Source organism: Artibeus jamaicensis, unplaced genomic scaffold (assembly GCF_021234435.1).
Source record: "Artibeus jamaicensis isolate MK-2021 breed Jamaican fruit bat unplaced genomic scaffold, CSHL_Jam_final contig_332, whole genome shotgun sequence".
Lineage (NCBI taxonomy): Eukaryota > Metazoa > Chordata > Mammalia > Chiroptera > Phyllostomidae > Artibeus > Artibeus jamaicensis.
Window position 1 is genome coordinate 39,996,936 of NW_026521788.1, and position 23,817 is coordinate 40,020,752.

A 23,817-nucleotide genomic window follows, 5' to 3' on the forward strand; every position below is an offset into this window, starting at 1 on the left:
TGGCTCCCATCTCACTGACAGGAAGCCAATGCACAGAAATGACATGATAATGTGGGAAGCTCTGGAAAACCTTTGTTCACCCAAAACCCCAGGCACTCTGGGAGAGTGATAAGGCCATCTGGGAAAAGCAAACAGCAGGATAGTGAGTAGGACTGGGACTAGCACCCCCGCTGATAGAACCAATTATCACATTCTGCTTCTGTATCCCACTTTTGTCACGTAGACAGGAAGACCCCTAAGCTATATAACCCCCCAAGAATCCTTTGTTCGGGGCTCAGAATTTGGAGATGACTCCTCTGGGCCCGTGCACATTAAAATAAACCTCGTACTCCAGAATCCCTCGGTGTCTGGTTGCTTCATTTTCCTATAACATTTGGTGCGTTGGCCGGGAAGCCACCTCACACAAATTCGGGCCAACTTGCCACCGACTGGATAAGCGGGGAGGCAGCCAGAGGTCCAACTGGGGAAGCAGGGGTGCACGTGCCCTGAGATTTCTCAGGCCCCGGCTGGTTGGGGCGACGGCCAACAGCCCAAACTCCAGGCGCGAAGCGAGGGATTTGGACTAAGACCTGACCCGAGACCAGAGGCGCAAAATCGGTAAGAGCCCCGGGGAATTGACCCGAGACTGGAGAGAGGCTGATCACCTCAAATCAGAAATTTGCGTCGGATTCATGCTGAGTCCGACCGCTTGACCCTCACCCGAGGACGAATTGTTTAAACTCGGGGTGCTTGAGAGTGAAAGTGTGAGTGACTGTTTGTGGCTCCACGGGCTGGTCCTACGGAGCAAGAGTGGGCCCCAACCTGCGGTTCCCGTGTCAGGTCATATGGCATAACGGTTGGCAGCTAACCCCGAATTCTGCTGGGGCAACCTTAGCCAAGACCGCCTTCGTCCCGAGAGGGAGCAGGCCAGGCGGGTGAAGTGAAACCCCCTTCCCTTTGTTTGTCTGTAGTTCTGAGAGGATCACCATGGGCGGGGGACCTTCCACTGCGTTAGACTGCATGCTGCAAAACTCTGACTGATTCCAGGGCCAGGAACCGAGCATAGATGCCGGTCAGTTCGAGGTCTTTTGCACCTCTGAGTAGCCAACATTTGGAGTAGGCTGGCCCCCTGAAGGAACACTAAACTTAGGTATAATTAGGACAGTCCACCTCATAGTAACAGGCAAGCCGGACACCCCAATCAGTATGTTTATATAGACCGCTGGCAGGAATTAGTGCAGGACATACTGTCAGGGTGCAGGTCAGAAGCCTAAGACAGTGGGAAAGGCTGGCGGCAGGCGAAAAGTGGTGCGATTCAGTGTTTTAGTCGCCTGGTCAAGAGGAACACGCTGCCCCCCATTTTCAAAGGAGAGCCAGAGGAAGAGCTGCTTATCAGTCTGCCTATATGCTCTGGAAACTCTCGGCCAGCCCGGGAAGCAAAGACCCTCATCTGCGACCAAGATTCCGACTCCTGCTGGTCTCTGGCGGCAGAGTAGAGACCCTGCTCAAAGGGGTCGGCCTCTCTAAAATATGCCCCAGTATAACAGAGCAGCGAGGCAGCAGGCAGTGACCCCCCCGCCCTCAGCTGGAGGGACAGGAGGTGGCTGAGGCCCACATGGCCCCCTGCACCTAGTCCTGCTAAACGGGTTGCCAGGAAGACAAGCAGGGCTGCCCCAGCCAAGCCCCGTGATTGAGCCAGGAGTGAGCTGTGAAGACCTCCTGGGCCTGTGCTGGCGGCCCTGGCAGTGGAACCAGATACCTCCCGGGAGCAGGGAGCCACCAGATTGCCTAAGAAAAGAAAATAGAGACTGCAGGCCAGAAGGAGAAGTCCAAAGTGGGCTGTGGGAAAGGAGCCTCCAGACCCCAGACCCGTGTCCTAGTGGCCCAAGGACCGAAGATCTCATATATCACAGACACTGCGCCAATAGGCCCAGACACACCGCTCCCGTCCATTCCATCCGCGACGAATAGTCCACCCCAGGATTTGCCTCAGCCAGAGGCTGCGCAACTGCCCGGGCAGCCCCAACTGCAGATGTCCAGAAAAAGGGGAAGAAAGGCCATTTAAGGTTGAGATACCAGTGCGCCTACTACAGAGAGAAGGGGTACTAGAAAAGAGAGTGCCCCAAAAGAAAAAGAAAAGAAAAGCCCACTGGCGGGTGACAAAGACCAGGGTTACAAGCACCTACAGTCCTCAGGTTAGCTGGCTTAGACCCAGACCAGACTGCCACAGGGTTTCAGAAACTCTCTCACTCCCCTAGGAGAGGACCTGGCCAGAAATCTAAAATCATTTACCAAGAGGGAGACTGACCCAGTGTTATCAGTGTGTAAATAACCTCCTTTCAGCCATATCAACCTGAGACTGGTGCTGGGAGGGCCCTTGCCAGCTGTTTGAACTGCTAATGAAGACAGGGTACCGGGTGCCCATGAAGAAGGGGCGCAGGTCGGGGCAGGGTGGGCACACTGCATGCTGACCCCAGAGCTCGGGAAGTGTGGAGCGCATGGACCGGACCCTCGGGGAAGCTCTGGCTGGGCTCCACTGGGAGGCTAGACTGCCTTGGACTGATTTGCTGCCGCTGGCGCTGCTTAGGGTTGGGAGTGCCCCTAGCCCTTTGGGCTGTGCCCCGTGTGGATTAGTCGTTGGGAGACCTCCTCCCATCCTCAGAATAGACAATGGGGGACCCCAGACAGCAGTAACTCGAGTGGTGACACTGCTTTCTAGGGAGGTGAGACCCACTATGTCTTCTCCTGCCCTGCAAGTGGGAGAAGTCTCTACCATAGGTTTGCAGCCTCTGCAAGTAGGCTCTGCTCACCCACCGCAGCAGAGGTTGCCAGGAGCTGCTTTGGCTCCCAAAAACGGAGCCGCAGGGCCCCCACCTTCAGAGATGGCCAGGACCTCTGCCCCGCCTCCACTGGTGACCGCAGCCTCAGTAAACCACCCCAATGGGTGGAGGGTGGCTTTGTGGTGCCTCCACACCCACAGGTGGAAGGGGCCTTGGGGGCTTCTGGGGTTCCTGAAACTGGAGCCCTGGGACCTTCGCAGGTGGGCGGAACCAGAGTCGGGGTACTGCCATTGTAGGCAAAATAGAGGAGCCACGTGACTGCCCCAGCTGGAGGACAGAGCATGCACGGGCATTACCATCTCGGACCTGGATAAGGCTTCTCTTTAGATTATAGGCTGCATGCTACTGCTGTGTGGGCACTGCAGCAGTCAGGTTCTCTGTGTAACTGGTTCTAATAGTAATGGCTCTGGTTTTGAAAGTCATGAACTGAGGTCCAAGAGTGACCACCTGATTTATAGGGTATTTACAACGTCTAAGCTTCAGAAAGGTGGAAAATGTCCCTGCAAATCTAGGGACTTTTAGCAGAAGATACCTAAAGTGCTAGGGACTTTTAGCTGCCACATACTGAGTTCAAGCACTGAGTTTAAGTATAGTCTTTCCCAGTGTGGGAATGGAACCAAGATTAAAAGAGAATGATGATTAAATGATCCAGGCATAGATGAGTAGAAATATGTATAAAAGATATGAAAGTTTTAAACCTAGAGTAAAGGAAACCTCAACTACTTGTTTTCTGGTTCTGTGGGGAAAGAGCAAATTTCTCTGCCACTGGTTGTTTCTGATCAGAAACCCTGTGTACCTGAAGACCTAGAAAAGGTCACTGTAGCTGGTTGGAGAGGATGCCTTTGCCACCCGGGACCCAGGAAGGGTCATTAGGGGCTGATAAGTATTTCAGCCCGAGGCAAAGCAGCATGTCTCTGCCACGAGACCGGGCCTGAAGGAGCATGTGTCTGCGAGGCACCAGTGGACGCACTGGTGCAAGGGAATGCCTCTACCTGTGTATTGTTTCAGAACTCTGTGTTTCAGGTTTTGCTCTGTATCTACTCTGAGAAAGGAAATTGAGGATTCCAGAAAAATTTGAAACTTCATACTCTGTAAGAAAATGAACAATAGAAAGTGTAAGATTTGTAAATAAAGAAGTATATGAAAGGATGTAAAAGTTTTTTGGATGTTGCTGAAGGTCTGTGGAAAGCTGTGCAGATAGAAAAGGGTATGTAAAAGGTTGTAGAAGTTTGCAAAAGTTTTGGAAAGGAATTATGTAGAGTTAGTAATAGAAGATATAAGGCATGTAGATGCAATCTTAGTAGGTATCAGAAGGAAAAGGATTTTCCATCACGCTTTGTATTTTTCTCCCTACCTGATCCCTCCCATTTGGCATTCTGAAAGAATGAGTGATAATGTAAGGTTTCTTTGCATAAAACCAGTAAGACCAGTCATTAATAGTAGTTTTGTTAACCAGGACTTTGACTGGAATGTCACGCCTGAAGGAGGCATATATGGGTTCTGGTCATTACCAGAAAGCCCTGAGGAACTGGGATTGACCTGTGAAGCTAGTGAAAGCCCAACAGAAAAGCCTGGTACTTTGGTTGGTTGTATGGTTCGTGCCAGTCTTTCCAGGAAAGGAATGAAGGTTCTTTCCTGAAAGATGGCTAAAAAGGAACCTGTAGGCACAATAGAGGCTCAAGGATTTGAGTGAAACAAATGGTACAGGGGAAGCCAGATGGCAGATGTGTGGCTCTGATTCTGTGCCTTGGGGGCGGACTGAGAAGTCAATCTAAGAGTTCCCTGTGTGAGTTCCAGCAAAGCAGACTTAAGGATCACAAATGATCCAGGCTGCTCTTGGTGTGTTTATGCATATGAACAGCCAAAATCAAAAGCGGGACTCAAAGTAGTCCCTGTAATAACAGTGAGGGTGATCTTAAGGAGAAAAATTGTAGTTCAAAGAAAATCACAATGCTCAGTATTGGACATCAGAATGGTGCAGCTAACTGTCTTGAAAGTTTATTTTCATTAAAGAGTTGAAACCAGGTTTGTGATATCACTAAAGATGTACAATTTAGAGGTGCAAAGGACCTTGCAGTGGAATGTCTTCCCAAAAGACAGTCTCACAGGTGCGGAGACTGGTTTCGAAATTGTTGTGTGAATTAACCTGTATGTTCTTCTGTTTTAATAGGGCACATGCCTATGACCTGCCTATGCCTATGAGTAATTAGTAGCAATACAAGCCTCACTTAAGGAGCCCATCTTTGTCATCACCCTCCTAAGAATCAACGGTTTGGTTGAACTAAGTAGTTAAGTTAATAAAAGGTTGGGGCAGTCTGTGGGCTTCACTTTAAAACTGATTTTCCCTTTTCTGTCTTGATGGCTTGGACAGAAAGGGCTCAGAAATCTGAAAGGAGGGAAATATTAATGTATTCCCCTCGGCCCGAGTGAAGTATAGTAAGCCACAAGAGTCTTGGATAGGTATAGCATGCCTTGTGCACCTTCCACTAGATAAGCCATTCTTTACTGAAGTCCCTGCCTTTGTCAATTAATAGTTATGATTTAATTGAACTTCCAATTTCTTGCTTAATCTGTCCCCTCCAGAATTCAACCTGACCAGTATGCCAACAGTCCAGTAATGCCAGCCTTTGGACACCAAGCCTGCGACTTCCTGGTGACAGCCAACTGACCAGGACCCTGTAAGGTCTTTCCCCTTACAGGAAGAACTCCTTCTGTGCTGCACCCCCCCACCCTTTCAGGGAACCCCTGACCCAGGAGTAGGTAGGACAGTGTCCATTTCCAGCTGGAAGCAGTTAAAAGAAGATGAGACCTTCGTCCATTTTCCTTTATATGATTATAAAGTGGGTGTAAATCTGAAAGGAGGAATATTGATATAGGGTGCATCCAAGGGGGGCCCCCAGAAAGGATTTAGGATAGGGTCCGGGTGTCCAAGAAATATTGAGATGTCCTCACCCCACCAGGGGGAAGGAACAAATGGAGCAGGGCCATTGAGAGCTGTTTTGCATAGCAACGGTTTTGCAGCTGACCTCTGGAGTGATTATTTGACATATCTGTGGCCTTTGGCTGGTTTTGTGGATGTGTTAAATAGTGTGGCCAGGCTTAGAGCTAGGGGAATGAAGTCACTTACCCAGGATGTAACTAGGAGCAGAGCCCCTGAGGGGGGAGGCCTGTATAAGAGTTTAGAAAAAATCAGTTCCAGGACATGAGGGGATAAGTACCCAGGTAAAAGAGGGAGCCACTCAGTTTAGGGCAGACTGAGGACCCCTGCAGCTTTAGTAGAAGAAGCCCACACAGCTTTGGGGTACCCCCTTTGGCCACGTAGCCTAGAAAGCAAGAGAGACTTTGACTAGAACTTGGTACAAAAGAACTCTTGCCAGTAGACCGTGAAAGAATGCCACATAACTTTAGATTAACTAGAGATCCTGCCTGATACAGCAGACGGTGCCAGCGACCTGAAACACAGATGTGTACTCTTTCCTGATTTACAGTACCCGGTGCTGGGACAGTGCGAGTAGGGAGCAAAGACATGAAAGTATTTTAGGTTAAAAAATTTGGTTTCTGATTGCTCTTTTGCAATAATAGAACTAGAATTATAGGTAATAGCAAGGGAAATACCTGGTCTTTACACCATCTGTATTCTTTTTGTTCTAAATCTTTGATTGCTTTGTTAGAACTATGTAAGTAGTTCTACAAAGAAGTATATAATAGTCCAAAAGAAGAAAAAGGCCTCAGAACCCCTCCCTGATAGTAGATCACAGGAGGAGAAAAATGATGAGGAAAGAAACCTCATTAATGCTCTGAATCCAGGAAAAGGGGGGACTTGTTTATTCCTACAAAAATATTGTTATGCTAAAACAAGCACTAATGTTGTTTGGCATAAAAGGGGAGAATAATGTGGGAAGCTCTGGAAAACCTTTGTTCACCCAAAACCCCAGGCACTCTGGGAGAGTGATAAGGCCGTCTGGGAAAAGCAAATAGCCGGATAGTCAGTAGGACTGGGACTAGCACCCCCGCTGATAGAACCAATTATCACATTCTGCTTCTGTATCCCACTTTTGTCACGTAGACAGGAAGACCCCTAAGCTATATAACCCCCCAAGAATCCTTTGTTCGGGGCTCAGAATTTGGAGATGACTCCTCTGGGTCCGTGCACATTAAAATAAACCTCGTACTCCAGAATCCCTCGGTGTCTGGTTGCTTCGTTTTCCTATAACAATGACCCACTCCAAGTCCTACAGCTGGTGAGTGATGTGGCCTCCTTGTCACAGGGGGCTACTCCCTGGGGCCATCCTGTCTGCCACCAGGGTGGTCAGATTCCAGTTAAATTGCCAGGCTCAAACATGGAGACAGGTGTTGTTCTTTACATGGGGGTGCTTTTAAGAACCCCAAACCATCCTTGAGGTGGTCAGCTGGTCCTTACCCCAGATTTGCACTGCCAGGAGGGCCCTCATCAAGGGTCACACTTTGTGGTGTAGTTATACATAGTGACCCTGCTGCCAGTTAGGGAATAGTCCAGTATTTTTTGTGACCAGCTGTTACCAGGGGCCCCCGGGGGCCTGACATCAGTCCTGACTGGTGTAACTGCTCAGTGAGGGAGCTTCTGGGTCTTGGTTGCCAAGCCTTTGCAGGCTGCGGTGGGGGTGGGGTCCTGCCAGGCACTACCAGACATTAAGCAAGGCCCACTGTAGGTTCTTGGCCTCAGCCATGGGCCAGGGCAGCTAAGCTGCCTCCTTTTGGAGGGACACCTGATTTTTCTGTGCAACACATGGTGTTTAGGTGCCAATGGTGGAAGACAAAAATTGAAAAATCATGAAACCTTTTGAAAGGACAAGGCATGCTGCCTGGGGCTCCAGCCACACCCACATGCTGACCAGGACACAGGAAGGTCAGGCCAGCTGGCAGCTCTGTGAGGAACCACTGCCTGGGGCATGGCTTATCAGCATAGGAAAGATTTCCAGCAGGAAACCCCTCGACTCTACTCAGCTCCTTCCAGGTACCACAAAACTCATTATTAATGGCGACACCTATTAACATCCCAGGAACAAGTGTTTGTGAAAATGCACTGTGTGTACTGCTGAGGTGGGGGGGAGAGAAATGCACATGGTGAGGACCCTGATGCAACTGAGCCATTGAGAACAAGGAAACGGGCCTGCTAGAGTTTTTGATACAAGAAAGACTTTATCCTCCAGGGCACCTCTCTGACACCTCACTGATTCTTCACTCTGGACCTCCATCCAACTATAATCGAGCATGCCTGTGTACAGCCTCATGACAGGCTGAGGCTGGAAAGATGGAGACCTGGGCCTAATGGGGACAACTGCAGGGAGGGTCCATCTCACTTACAGGGGGCCAAATGCCTTCCAGGACAGTGCAGGGGATCTACATCCATGCTGGACCCCACAGAGCCTCACCAGGGAACACCCAGGAAAGGGACAGCACCGACACTCTGCCAGCGAGATGGAGGAGGTGTCTTCCAGCAGAGGCCGGAAGTGGATGCCGAGCACAGCAGAGCTTTGTTTCAGCTTCTGCCATGCAGATGCCTTGTGAATGGTACTCTTGTGGCATTTTAAGAAGATTCTACAAATAGCAGTCACTCAGAATGGGCCTCAAAGCCTGTTCATGAATGTGCAGTGGCAAGGGTGGCCAGCCTGGGAGCTGAAGCCAGGACAATGGGGCCTCACAGGGCAGGATGTTGGGTGACCCGGGCCTTTTCCGGGGCCTCATTTCCCCTGGACTCACTCCCACCCCCAGTTTACTGGGAAGAAACGGCTCTCCAGCCTCTCTGAATAAGAGGAGGGGGCCATGACATCCTTTTGGCCTCTGCTACATCTAGATTTCCAACCTATACTGATGTCCTGTGGGTCACAGAAGATGGAGACACAGGAAGAAAGGTATGTTCTTCGTTTGTGATCAGAAGCATATTTATTAGATAGCCAGAGAAACCTCAAAGACCCAGAATCCCAGCAGCCAAGGACTATTAACTGGAATCCTTCCAGAAGGATTCATTCTTGAGACTTGAAAGGCAGCTGAGGGAAGAGAAAAAGATACTGAGTTTCAGAGTCATTCAGAGCTGGGTTCAAACTTAGCTTCACCAGGGACATCTGTGTGACCTAGGGCAAGTTATTTACCTCTAACAGCCCCAATGTCTTCACCTCTAAAACCAACATTATCATACTATCAGCCTTCCTGGAAGGGAAGGTTGGGAACTATAAAACACTGGCATGTGCTATGCTTGACACAGTTGGCACTCAGCAAACATTAGCCTTGCTTCCTTCCCAGACGAAGACTGTTTATTTACTGTGTGAGTGCATTCAGGCATAGAGTGTTTCTGAACGAAGGCTGAGAAACCTGACAGAGAGAAAGGGAACCCCTTTTGACCCTGTGTATGTACAAAGACATCAGGTCTGTGGCGTCAATGCAAATGAGCAAGACAGGGCAACAGAGAGGCCTGTGGCCTCTGGCAAAGTAGAGAATCTTAACTGTGAGCGCAGTTTGTCCCTTCTGGTACTTGGAAAAGGTTGAAACAACGGAAAAAGAATCACTTTTGATGGAATGCATTCAGAGCGGGGACACGTCCAGGGGGCTGACCGTGCCCACCTAGCTGTCAGTGGTAGCACGTAAGGGTGGTTCCCTCACATCCATCAGCTCCCTTCCCTCAGTTCTTATCCTGGCCTTGGAAAACTCGTGTATGTTCTGCTCCTTCCTCCATTAAGTGTTTTGGAGTAAGGAAGGTGTGATGCCTTCTCTATAAGTATCCCAGCATAGTTCTGTGCCCAGAATTTGCCCTCACTTCATATGGACTGAACTAGGACAAAGTTTGGCAGTCTTGCTCAAAGTCAAGAGCATGGTGGTCTCCAGACTCAAGGGACCATGGGCCAGCTGGGTCACTGACATGCTTTTTGGTTCTAGGCAAGCCACTTCCTCTTTTGGGGACCTTTAAAAAACTCACTTGGAAAACGAGAAGGTGGTACTAGGTGACCTCTGAGCACCTCTCAGCTCACCCCCTCTGAGCCTGTATGTTATAAGGACCGACAATTCGCTCATTAGCAAGATGGATTCAGAGTTTGAGTGGTGGATGCTCTCTTTAACCCACCCCTGATAGACCTTCACTGAAAAAGAGCTTACCTGCTCCCCAAATTGGACAGTGGCCTGTTTGCAGGCAGGTGATCCTGGTCATGGCTGCGGGAGCCTCGCTAAGTTAGGAGGTGCTGGTGTTTCCCAAAGGACCTCAGCAGCCCTGACTGTCATGGGAACAGTGTTGGTGGGTGCTCATCATACACAAGTCCTCTCCCTCCATGTCCTCCTGCAGTGGTGAGGTGGGGCTCTCCTAGTTATGTGGGGGCCCAGAGCCTAGGTGCTCACACAGAGGCACAGCAGGTCAAAGTGAGAGCGTCAGTATTTGAAACTATGTTGACCTGACTCCAACATCTTTAATGCTGTCCCCACATCTTGCACCCCCAACCTACAAGGGGCTCACACTCTGTCCAAATGAGCTTTGTGCTCTTGGAGAGTGACATGGGCCTATCTCCATCTGACTCTAGTCATCAGAAAAGTGAAGAACTGGAAACTACCTAACCTCAAAGATATCTTTGCTCCTAAGTTCAAGGGCTCTCTGCCTCCAGGAGTTGTAGAAGACTGGGTAGTGTTCAAAACCCTAAAAATTGGCTCTGCAGAGACCAACACCAATCAGAAGTGGACCATAAGCTCACTCGTGTACCCAGGGCTAGGTGGTGCTGCTGGGCCCGGCACCAAGTTTCTGGTACTAGATAGTGAGAATGCTGAGGAGCTCCAGGAAGGAAGGCTGGGCACAGTAACAGTTTACTAACTGGTACAGAAGTATTTCAGCCCTTTACAAAGCTCCTGGTCATTCAAGTGAGTGCCATCTGAATATCCACTATAGCTTCAGACCTCCTGGATGGGAAGGCATCTGACAGCTTGCAGGTTAGGGTCCTCCTTTGAGTAGGTCTGAGAAGGAGGCTGGAGGGCAAGTACAGAGGGCTTTACACCAGCTCTTGATCCACACCTTGTGCTCTCTGCACTTTCAGCAAAGTCTCATAATAGGCAGTAGCCACTGTGAAAGAGGGCACATTTGAGTCATAAAAGACAGAACTGAACTCACAGGAATACCTGTTCCCGTACAGCCTTGGTGTGTCAAGGTGAGTGCCATGTTATTAAGCATCAACTGCCCAGACCCTGGCTGGTGTAGCTCAGTGGATTGAGCACAGGCTGCGAACCAAGGGGTCACCAGTTCGATTCCCAGTCAGGGCACATGCCTGGGTTTCAGGCCAGATCCCTGGTACAGGATGCACGAGAGGCAACCACACATTGATGATCCTCTCCCTCTCATTCTCCTTCTCTTCACCTCTCTCTAAAAATGAATAAATAAAATCTTTAAAAAAATAAAATAAAATAAACATCAACTGCCCACTGCTGGTGCTGTGGCTTCTGGGTGTGGACAAGGAGAGCTAGCTTGGAGGGGCTGAAGTGCCGCGGCCTCAGTCTATGTGAGTCTGAGCAGGCTCAGGGACAGGGCAGGGCAGGCTCAGGGACAGGGCAGCTCCCAGCTCCAGCAACAGGCGGCACCCCCTGCCCCAAGAGGAACTCTGACTGGATGGGGTGGGCATGTCCTGTGTGTGACTGATCCTCAGAGAGGAACTGGGCCTCACCAAAGCCACAAAGAAGAAGCTGCTGGTTTGTGACCAACCTTTGACTTTTTCCAAATTGGTTGTTGACTAGGGAGTGTCTAGTCCTTTTGTTCCAAGTTTCATTATTAAAGGGTATAGCTGATTTTTGTTTTACTCTCACTTTAGTGTTCTCCACTGCTAGTTGTTAAAGTGAACACCAGGCTTTGCACTGGGTGGTATTTAAATATAAACACAGAGTACAGGTTAAAAGTGCAGACCCTGGTGCCAGACAGCCTGACTTGAAATCCCAGCTCTAAGTGGCCTGGCAGAAAACTCCATTCAGAGTTTCCTCATCTCTAAAATGAGACTAATAATAAAACCCGCTGGAGGGTTATTGTGAGGATTAAATGTGTTTATGACAAGGCTTGACACATAGTGAGTATTGTATGTGTTATAAGTGCTTTTATTGCAACAAAACAACACTGGCATCAGCATTTTCAGAGTCTTATGCTAAGTCTCAAACCAAATAATAATTATTTCCATTACTGGGCATTTTTCTGTGTGTGTGCCAGCACCCTCACATAAAGGTCAATTTAATTCTGCCATTGACATACGTGGTGAGGTTGCTGGTATACCAATGTCCAAAGGAAGGCACCCTTTTTTGGCTCAGAGAAGTAACTTGTCCCCAAGGCTGCACAGACAGTATGTGACTGAGTCAGAAATCAAAACAAAATCTGCCCAACTTCCACTTTATGAGCTTCCAATATTTCACACTGCCTCAATGATGTCAACCCCTCAGGCACCTAAACTCACATCCAAGTCACCACTTGGCATCTAGGTAAAGTTTAGGTAAGAAGGACAAGGCCTCCAGAGAAGACCTAACTATCTGTCCACATACTTTGATATGAAGTAGCATCTCAGAAAGTCCCATCCCCAGAGCACTGTCTTATCCCCAGAGCACTGTCACAATTTCTCCTGTCTTGTCACACCCTGAAAAAGCCCCATTTACACAGAATTGTCATTAATTTACCTGACTCACTTGTGGAAAAGCCCTAGTTCCAGGGCATTTGTCAAAAACCATCAGTGGTAATTCTTTAACATGACAGCTGCCTAAACATATGCTACTAATTGAAGCAAACGTGAGCTGGCCATAAGAAATCCATTAGGAGCTCTGAAAAGCTCTGACATATTTCTAGAACTCTACAAGGTCATGTACATGTGTAGAGCTGTGCCCATGAGCAGGAAAGACCTATGAGGCCCCCAATTTCTCTACTCTGGATGATTCTGAGTCCCTGCACAAGCCCAAAGTGAAGACTAAGGCAGAGTCATAAATCAGCTAAGCACTGAAGGTGTGCCCCAACACACACACTCAGCATATTGGTTCAAGATGTTTATTTTTATTTATTTATTATTTATTTTTTGAAAGAGGGGAAGGGAGAGAGAAAGAAAGGGAAAGAAACATCAGTGTGTGGTTGCCTCCCACGTGGCGCCCACTGGGGACCTGGCGCGCAACCCAGGCATGTGCCCTGATTGAGAATCAAACCAGTGACCCTCTGGTTCACAACCTGCGCTCATTCCACTGAGGTACATCAGCTAGGGCCAAGACATTTAATTTTATCTGTGACGAATCATTAGCTGACCACTAAACTAATCAATGAGAGACTTCAGTGGCTGCATACTACACATGACTACATATGACTCAAAGAGACTCACACATAGACATATTATAGTAAACTGTCCAAGGACCAAAAAAAATCTTAAAAGAAGCAAAAGAAAAAAATGATTCATCACATGTGAGGCATTCACAATAAAATTAACAGTTCACTTTCATCAGAAGCCATGGATGTTAGAAGTCAGTGGGATAACATTTTCAAAATGTTGGGGGGAAAAGACTATCAACCAAGAATTCTATATCCAGAAAAACCATCTTTCAAAAACAAAGGAGTAATGACGCTCTTTCCCAGAAACACAAAAAGAGTACATTCAGTTCTCTGCCCTAGCAGACCTATGCCACAAGAAATTCTAAAGGGAATCCTTCAGGTGAAATGCAAGGACATTAGATGGTCACTCAAATCCACGTAAAAAATAAAGAACACCAATAACTATATAGTTAAATATAAAAGGCAGCATAAATTTATTTTTTAGCTCTTCTATCCGATTTAAAAAATAACTGCATGAAGCAATACTTATAAAACAGTGTGGGTGGACTTATAATTCATAAAGATGTAATTAGTATGCCAATAATGACACAAAGGAGAATGAGGGGACAGAGCTATATTGGAGAAAAAATGTATACTACTGAGGTTAAGGTAGTATTAACTTGAATTAGATTGTGTTAAATTAAGAAGCTAACTGTAATCCCAAGGTTGACCAGTAAGAAAATAACTTAAAAAAATACTGTGAAGGAACAATAAGGAAATTAAAATGTTACCAGAGAAAATATCTATTTAACACAAAAAGAAAGCAGAAAGGGAAGAACAGAAAAAAAAAGACAGAGACTTACAAAAAACAAACAGCAAAGTGGTTGACATAAACATACCTCATCAGTAATTACATTAAATGTAAATGTACTCAAACTCCAACAAGAAGGAAAAGGCTGACATAATAGATTTAAAAAATAATCAAATTCCTTTCTACAAGAGACACATTTAAAGATTTTTTAAATGTATTTATTTATTTCTAGGGAGAGTGGAAGGGAGAAAGAGAGGGAGAGAAACATCGACGTGCGGTTGCCTCTGGCATGCCCCCTACTGGGCACCTGGCCCACAACCCAGGCACGTGACCTGACTGGGAATCGAACCGCAACCCTTGGGTTTACAGACTGGCACTCAATCCACTGAGTCACAGCAGTCAGGGCATATAGAGACACATTTAGATTCTAAAACTCAAATAGGCTGAAAGTGAAATGATGGAAAAAGATACACCATATAAACAATACCCAAAATAGAGCTACAGTCACTATACAAATATCAGACAAAATAAGACTTCAAGACAGAAATTTACTGGAAACAAAGAGGAATGTCCTATAATGATAAAGATTTGATTCAGTGGGAAGATATAAAAATTATAAACATATATGTCCCTAACAACAGAGCACCATAATTCATGAAGTAAAAATGGACAGCACTGAATTGAGATTCTCCAATAATAACTGGAGACTTTAGTATTCAACTTTCAAAAATAGACAGAACAACTAGGCAGAAAATTAATAAGAAAAAAGAAGACCTGAATAACATAAGGAGCCAATTCGACCTGATATACATCTATAGGACACTCCACCCAGTAACAGTAGATTACGCATTTGTCTCAAGTACAAATGGAACATTTTCCAGGATAGACCATATGCCAGATCATAAAGCAAGCTTTTAATACTTAAATATGAAGATACATTCACCAACTACAGAGGTTTGGAACTCAAAATCAATAAGAAAAGAATATTTGGAGAATTCACAAATATGTGAAAATTAAGCAATTCAGTCCCAAATAACCAAAGATGAAACCACAACAGAAATTTAAAAATCACTTTGAGATGAATAAAAATAAAAACAAAACATACCAAAACTTAGGAGACACAGTGTGTTCAGAGGGAAACTTATACCTATGAAGGACTACATTATACAAGAAAAAATATCTTAAATCAATAACCTAACCTTACAATTTCTTAACCTATTACACCTTAAGAAACTGGAAAGAGAACAGACCCACCAAAATACACAGATGGACGGAAATAACGAAGATTAGAATGAAAATAAAGAATACAAAGACTTAAAAGATAATAGGGGAAAGTCAATAAAAACAGAAATTGGTTCTCTGAGTGAAAAGATCACATTTGACAAACTTGCTAGACTAACCGAGAAAAAAATTATAGAAGTCAGTAATGCAAGAGCGGACACCACTGCCAACCTTACAGAGATAAAAAGGATTTTCTATTTAAAAAACTGTAAGCCAACAAATTAGATGAATTGGATAAAACAGATTCCTAGAGAGACATAAATTGCCAAAATCAACTCAATAAATAGAAAATCAAATAAACCTTTAACAAGAGACTGAAGAACTTCAACATGTGCCAAAATGTTTCACTGAAGAATTCTATCAATTATTTAAGAAGAATTAACACCAGACAGTTTCACTGGTGAATATATCAATCATATGAAGAATTAATATCAACTGTTCCCACACTCTTCCAAAAAATAGAAGAGGAGGGAACAGTTCCCAACTCCTGTGCAGCCAGTAGTCCTCTGATAAGAAACCAAAGACATTGCAGAAAAACTACAGACCAACATCCGTTTTGAACACACACAAAAATCCTCAATAACATACTAGCAAACTGGAGTCCAATGCTCATCAACTGATGAAGGATAAACAAAATGTGGTATACTCATACTAAGCCTATATTCTGCCATAAAATGGAATAAACTAGTGATACATGCTACAACATGGATGAAACTTGAAAACAGTATGCTAAGTTAAATAACTCAATCGCAAACAACCATATATTGTATAAAAGTAGTTCAGTGGTTGTGGAGTTGGGAGGTGGGACGAAGCGGGTGGGATGTCTTAGGGATGGAAAGTGATGGCTAATAATGGGCATGAGGTTTGTTTGGGAAGTAATGAAAATGTTCTAAAATCAGATTTGAGTGACGGTTGCAAAACTCTGTGAATATACCAAAATTGGGTATTGGTACAGTCTAAGTGAATAAATTCTATATGTGAAATAGATCTCAATAAAACTATTTTAAAGAGTCTAGTGATGGAGTATTTGTGGGAAGACCTCATGCAAAAGATGTAATTCAGCCAGGATATGCATGAACTACATAGCTGGGTTGGGAAGGAAGGATAAGGAAAACTATTTTAGGGGTTCACTTCATTTGCGTATTCCCCATTTTGGTTCCAGGATTCCTGAAGAAGAGACCCCTAATACGGGACTTAGGACCATAGACTAATAGGATGAGAAAATACCCCATCAGGCATTTTCTTTCTCCCTTGAGGAGTTCAGGACTCTTGAGCTCTCTGGGAGGCTTGCTGCCCTAATGGCCAAGGAAGGTCAGAGACCAGCCTTCCCCAGGACTGAGGACATAAATCCACTACCACCCACACCCCAAAGCCCCAGGGGACAGCACTGTTGATTGTGGCTACATGCTGGTTAAACAGATCTGCTTATAAACATTATCTAAGAGGGGCCACTGACCTTCCTGCCTTACATCCCCCACACATACAGCCAAATGACCACTGACTGAGCCCTCTTTTGGAGGAGCTGGGAGAGAGCATTGGCCTTCTAATGCCCTACTAGGGGCACAGAGCAGCTCTGAGTTTCCTCAGAGGGTCACTTGAGCTTCAAGCTGATAGGAACCCCACAGATCATCTATCTTACCTGGCTCCCTCTTTACAGATGAGGAAACTGGGATTCTGGGCAGTAATCCAGCTAGAAAGGAGCAAAGCAAGGACTATCACTGGGCCTGCTGACAACTTTTGAGTTTGGCGTTACTGCCCCCATTTACAGGTGGGGACACAGAGACTCACAGAGGTAACAGGCAGTCTATGGTCTCCTGGCTAGGAAATGGAGCCAAATCCTCTGCCTGAGGTTGGCTTCTCTTCTACTTCTTTACAATTTTTTTAAAAATTGATTTTGGGGGGCAAGGAGGAGAGGGAGAGAGAGAAACATTGATTTGTTGTTCCACTTATTTACACACTCATCGGTTGACTCTTATATGTGTCCTGACCAGGGATGGAACCTGCAACGTTTGTGTATCTGGAAGATGCTCTAACCAATTGAGTTCTATGGTTTCCTTTTTGAGAGACCCATAGGGCTACTTGCTGCCCAGGGCACTTGAATGGGAAAGAGGTAACAAAGAAGAACACTTCTCAGAAACAGAGTTCAACCCATGCAAACCCTGAGCTACAGAGAGGAGAGGCCCTAGAGCTCTGGCCCATGGGAGCAATCCCTGTAACCTGAGGTTCTAAGATTTCTCTGTGAATGCCATTCCAGTCTGAGCATTGGTGAACAGGAAGCAATGAGATCCTATAGGCAATCTGAACATTCCCTGGCTGCTGCTAGAGAATGTGCTGGAGCACAGCCCAAGCTGAAGACCCATCAGGAGGCTGTTGGTGCAGTTGAGCAACATGCTGGTGGCTGAACAGGGCTGCCTGGCATGGAATACAGACGAGCAAAGGGACTTCAGATGCATTTTGGAAATAAAAGTGGCAGGACTTGGTGATGGCAAATTGGAGCAGAAGGACAAAATCAAGAGTTTAGACTTAGACTGATTAGCTTTGGCCCATCTCTAGTCCAGGAGACACTCAATGGAGGAGTCAAGTGGGTCTGGTGCTCAGAGCAAAGCCTGGACTGAGATGTGATCAGTGATTCTGAAGTTCGCTGGCAAGAGGTGGGGTGGGGTGGGGGGGCACCAAAATGAGCCCAAGGGGCAACTGCTTATGCAGGTCCCTGTGACCTGTCGTAGGAAAGGAGCACCAGAGAGGGAGGAAACCCTGTGCTGGCCCAGCCACTGCAGCTCACCTCTCCTAGAAAGCCCCTCCCTATTTTCTCTGCTGGACGGGCTGTTCCTCTGTGAAGAACCCAGCTCAGGGATCAGCTGGCCTGGGCATTTTCTGAACCGCTCAGAATACCAGGCTTGCTTGTCTCACTGAATTTCTTCTCTGTCTGCACTGTCAGTTTCCTGGTGTCCCTCTGGCCAGGCTATGAGCATCACAGGGGCTTTACCCTCCCTAAGGGATGAGGACTGCCATGGAGCAGGTGCCCAACAAAGATTAGTAAATGAATGAATAGAAGCTTGGATGGCAGCTTCCAATTAGCAACCTTGGAAGGATTCATGAAAAATGGAAGCTTCTCAAGAAGAGAAGCTGTACAGGAGTTTCCATAGTAAAACCAGTTCTATCATCCACACCCAGTGACGGCCACACCTCTCTCTGCCTTTCTCTGGGACAACATGAGACATGAGCACAGCAGCAGCAGCAGGAGTGTTCCTGCCTGGCCCACTGGCCTCTGCATGCTAGCTACCAGGCACCTGGAAAGCCTTCTGTCCATCAGGAAAGGGGTATGGAGTCCATGCCCAGTGCCTCACTGTATCACAGCAGAGAATTATACTGACTGGGCCTGGACTCTCCCAGCTGGGGTAACACTAGGATCTCTAGACATCAGGTAACACGAACAGATGAAGGTGAGCATGACCTTTCCCATCTCTGCTGCATCCATTGCTTTCCTGCCAGTGTTCACTGAGCACCAATTCTCTGCTGAGCCTGGTGCCATATCACAACAGTGACAAGACAACTGTCAGTTAGAGTGCCAGTCCCAGACCAACCAGGTACTGGAGAATGAAATGAACTGGACCCTTGGGCCTGGGTGTCAGAAGGTTCCAGGTACAGGCCACCTTTCAGAGGACTTGACCTCCTCAGGCCAAACTGAAGGTATTGTGAGAGGCTGTGGTGTGGACAGGGACCAGAGAGGTTCAGGCTGTGGTAGGGGAGGCTGAGAGGGGAATGGGAGGGGCACATCCAACACCAGCAGGGCTAAGATGCTGGACTTTTTCCAGAAGCACTCTGGTCGGAAACAGAGTCCAAAGAGGGACAGAACGTGACAGGAGCTGGGCACAGGATGCTAGCCGGGCAGTGAACTAGAAGAGGCAAGGATGAACTGTGGATGACCAGTCAGGGAGCCAGCACTGTTGATGACGAGGGTCTGCACAGGTGTCACAATAACTTTGGGGACAGGGATGGGACACTGCCCTGGGCAGGAGCACAGGAGATGCCAGCCTTTGCTTGTGGGAAATAAAGCAGAGTACAGGGCTGAAAGCCAGGAAACCTGGCAGCAGCGCGGGACTTCAGCCTGACTTCTGGATTGGCAAACTGGAGATGGGCATTGTAGAGGGCACTGTGTGTTTAAAGGCAATCACAGTCATCAGGGACCTGGGAAGACTGAGCTCAGAATGTGAAACAAAAAAAATTCACATCTGAATGTGGGGTATTAAAGGGGACAGGGTGTCAGAGAGGGGAAGACCAAGGAGAGGTAGAAGGTGGGGGGCTCTTAGGTGCTCAGAGAGCCAGCACTGGCCATCAGATGCAGCATGCTGGCAGGAATAAGTGCAGGAGGAGGGTAAGGGGGAGAGCAGGGCCAGGAAGACTATTCCTGGGGAGCTCGTGATAGAGGGAAGGTGAGACAGGAAGGCTTGTGAGCACACAGTGAAGAGACATGCTGGCTTTTAAAAAAATGCTAGCCCTGGCTGGTGTAGCTCAGTGGATTGAGCGTGGGCCTGAGAACCAGGCAATCGCGGTTCGATTCCCAGTCAGGGCACATGCCTGGGTTGCAGGCTGGTCCCCTGCAGGCCAGTTCTTAGCAGGGGACGCATGAAAGGCAACCATACATTGATGTTTCTCTCCCTCTCTCCTTCCCTTCCCCTCTAAAGATAAATAAATTAAATTAAAAAAAATTTAAAATGCTGATGAATGACTCAGGCAGGTTTGTGGGCTAATGCAAGGAAGGGTGAGGGTGTTGGGGAGAAAGAAAACATGACAGGGAGCAAAATCCCAGAACACGGAGAAGGCTCCTGATGCTGAAACCAGGAGGTGTTATGGGTGAACCTGGGCATGAAGTGACGGCAGGAGGCCAGTGCTCCTCAAAGGCCTTAGGGGCCCATCAGTCTGCTCTTGTGCCCTCCCTGACCTTGAACAGAAGCTGACTCCATGCTACGTACTTATACTGCCTCCTCTGTCTCAGCCATGCACCACAGTGCAAAGTTGAAGAAACTGAAATTTGCCACTGAACATACCCCCCACAGAGCTCTACATAACAGACACATCTGGAAACACTGTCCAGAAACAATAAAATCAGACAGTATCCTCAGAGTTCAGAACAAGTACACTTGCCCTCTGCTTTTTTTTTTTAAAAAAAGGATTTTATTTACTTTTAGAGAGGGGAAGGGAGGGAGAAAGAGAAGGAGAGAAACATCAATGTGTGGTTGCTCTTCATGCGTCCCCTGTTGGGGACCTGGCCCACAACCCAGGTATGCCCTCTGACTGGGAATTGAAACAGCAACCCTTTCGTTCAAAGGCCCACACTCAATCTAATGAGCTACACTAGCCAGGGCCACTTGTGCTCTGCTTTAAGGAGGGTGTAATGCTTCTCCACATCAGCTCCTACTCATTGACCTTTCAGCTTCTTCAGAAATATAGGGACCCAGGACTGCTCCATTTGCAACTATCAGTATTGCATATGATGGTGTGATTAACATCACAGCATCTCACACCCCAAAAAGCACCTGTAGCACTCCCTCTGTTGTCCAAGCTGCCCAGGTGCGGTTCTGCAACTCCTGGAGAGAGTGCCAGGCTTTGGATTGTAAAAGCATGATGACTAGATCCACTATGGTGATTCTGGCATGTGATGATTATTTTTGCAGTTCTCTTCATGGAATTTGTGATTTACTATTTAAGTTTTTAAACTTTAACAATTACATTTTTATACAATGAAAATATGGTCAAATATTGTTGTATAAGTTCTGATTCAGAAATATCCAAGAATAAAATTAATAACAAAAGCTATTTTCTTGGGAAAATTTAAATTATATCAATGACTAATGCGCTCTCTTCTGATCTTTTCTTAAATAAAATACATACACACATTTCTAGTGTGTACAGTCAGAAAGCTAAACATACAATATACACACACCCCTTGGGAACAGTTGTACTACAACACTGCTATGACAACTGAATCAGTTAATGTCTAAAGCAGCATTTCTCAAAGTGTGCCCCAAGATGCAGTGCCATGAGCTGCTACATAAAAAGCCAGTTCCCTTGGCACAGGTTTGGAGATTGAACCTACAATCCACCTGACTTGGGGATACACAATTAATCAATGTGTTAAAAGCTTTGAGAAGTCTTGCATTGAAAAAACTCCCCAACATTGATGACTCATAATTTCTAAGGTTATTTGACCTGGGAACCCCTTACCCTGTTGATGGCAGAACTCATTTTGAACAATGGTCCAAACTGTACACTACCTAGCCAGATTGGCCACAAGTTCAGATTTATTAGATGAGGCAACATCTGCAGGGGTGTCCAACCTTTTGGCGTCTCTGCGCCACACTGGAAGAAGAGTTGCATTGGGCCACACATTAAATACACTGTGACACATGATCACAAAAAAAATCTCATAATGGCCTTGGCTGGTGTGGCTCTGTGGATTGAGTGCCGACTTGCAAACCCAAAGTTCGCCAGTTCCATTCGCTGTCAGGGCACATGCCTTGGTTGGGGGCTGGGTCCCCCCCAGTTGGGGTTGTGTGAGAGGCAACTGTTTTTCTCTCACACAATGATATTTCCCTCCCATTCTGTCTCCTTCCCTTCCCTTCTCTCTAAAAGTATTTTTAATCTCATGATGTTTTAAGTATATTTACAATTTTATGTTGGGCTGCATTCACAGCCATTCCGGGTTGCATTCAACCCTTGGACCACAGGTTGGACACCCTTGGGACCTTTGGAGATTTTACATTAAAAAAGTAAAGGGCTGCCTTTCTTGAACCATGGATGATCTTTTCTGATTGGCAGTGGCTGGCTGCCTGCTTTGTAGGGCAAGTACATTCTGACACCACAGTGCTCCCAGACCCCTCTTATTCCAGGTCCCAGACTGGGACGGCCTTGCGAATTTATTACACAGGCTGCGGTACATCGTGGGCCCTTCAGACTGGATCCCTGTTCCCAGGCTGCTCGGGCCAGCAGTGTCTGGAGGTCAGTGGAGGGTAGGGACAAGCTGGGAAACAATCCCACACCAGGCTTGTTCTTCACTGGGATAGGTGTAGCCCGGGGCAGAGCCCCAGCATATAAACATAGCAGGAGTTGCCTCTGGCTCCTTTCTGAGGCTGTAAGTAGATAGAGTATGTACTCTTCCTAACCAAAACCTTGCAAATCCACCCTTGCTTCACCACCCCCACCCCCAGCCTTGCTTACAAGAGTCAGGGAAGACAAAAGCTGCTCCAGCCCTGCCAGACCTCCCAGTAAAATCTTTCCTGCTCGGCTCTGGGCCCTGACCTGCCCTCAGCCAGCATGGAATAAGACTTTGCCCTCTTACTCCTACTACTTTCAATCCCCTCTAAACATGAAATTCCACATGCAATATTTTTCTTTTTTAAAGCAATGTTAAAATAACTCTTGCTCTGAGACAATGAGAACCATGAGACTATTCATGGTTCCCTATTTGGTTTTGGCTGCAAAGTGGCCTTGCCACAGACAGTGTCTTTCTCGTGGCAGGATTAACTTTTCTCTCTTTGCTCCATATGTCTAGTTTAAATGTAAGGTCTGTTTAGCTTTTTATATTTATTTATTATACATGCTATAAGCTACCTCAAACCCTTTGTAAAACAAGCCTGTACATTTACGGTATCATTAGCACCTGGACAAGAGTCTCTGAAGCCGATCGACTGATACATTTACATTCCTTTTCTTTATCCGGTTCCAAAATATACTTTTCACGGAACAGGGACCTGGTGCCTACTCTGATAAAGCTGCGCTGACCTTATAGTTTACCTGCAAGGCTTCCTAACTCACCTGGTCACGGCAGTCACTTGGGCAAGTCCTTAAATACACAAGCTACGAGGTCCTTCCCCAGAGCCCATCCAGGTCCGGGTGGGCCCAGAGATCTGAATGTTTAACAAGGTGGGGGGGGGGGGGGGGGGGACGGGACAGGGTGAGTATCAGGGGTTGGGTGAGTTTGAGAAGCACTACACGGCAGGGGATTGCCCAACGATGTTTCCGAAAAACACAGGGATCACTTTAGTCAGTCAAAGGTTAAGTTGGAAGGTCCCCAGCACGAGGAGACTGGACCTCAGGCGGCCGCCAAAGTCCTCAGGGTTTTCTTTGCTTGGAGCCCTCTCCCAGCCGCTGCAGTCCGCAAGCAGCTACCGCTGTAACTTTTGGGAAACTGAGTCAGGGCCCCTGGATCCAAGTTTCTAAGAGGCGGAAAGGAGAATGAATGGGCCCGTCCGGGGCAGTTAAGGTGCAGAGACGGTGCCAGGCGCTGGCTGGACTCTGTCTGCAAAGAACTTGTGCTTCGGCCGGGCCTCCCGGCATTCCTCCGCCCCAGCAGAGAACTTGGCTGGACCTGCGGCAGGAGCCCACGGTCCCTCCCCCTCCGGTCCTGGGCCAGACACCAGACCTCAGGCACCAGCCGGCAGCGCAGAGCAAGGGGAGGCGCTGGACACACGCTCCAAAGTTCGGGGACTCGGGGACTTGCTACCACACCTTAGCCGTTTCCAGGGCTGAGGCAGGTGTTGGGCGGACAAGGCCCTGAGGAAGTGCTGCCAGCCCCCAGCCGCAACTGGAGAAAGTCGGCGGAACACGCACCGTAGCAGAGCGCAGAGGTCCCCAGCCCGCGG

The 23,817-nt window shown here is 47.2% G+C and overlaps 1 protein-coding gene across 3 annotated transcripts in view; it reads right to left on the minus strand.

The window, feature by feature from the left end:
• The window catches only part of LOC119046862 (rho GTPase-activating protein 22-like), an 86,341-nt gene that overhangs the window by 61,890 nt on the left and 634 nt on the right, over positions 1-23,817 (minus strand). The gene's annotated exons all lie outside the window — the stretch shown is intronic.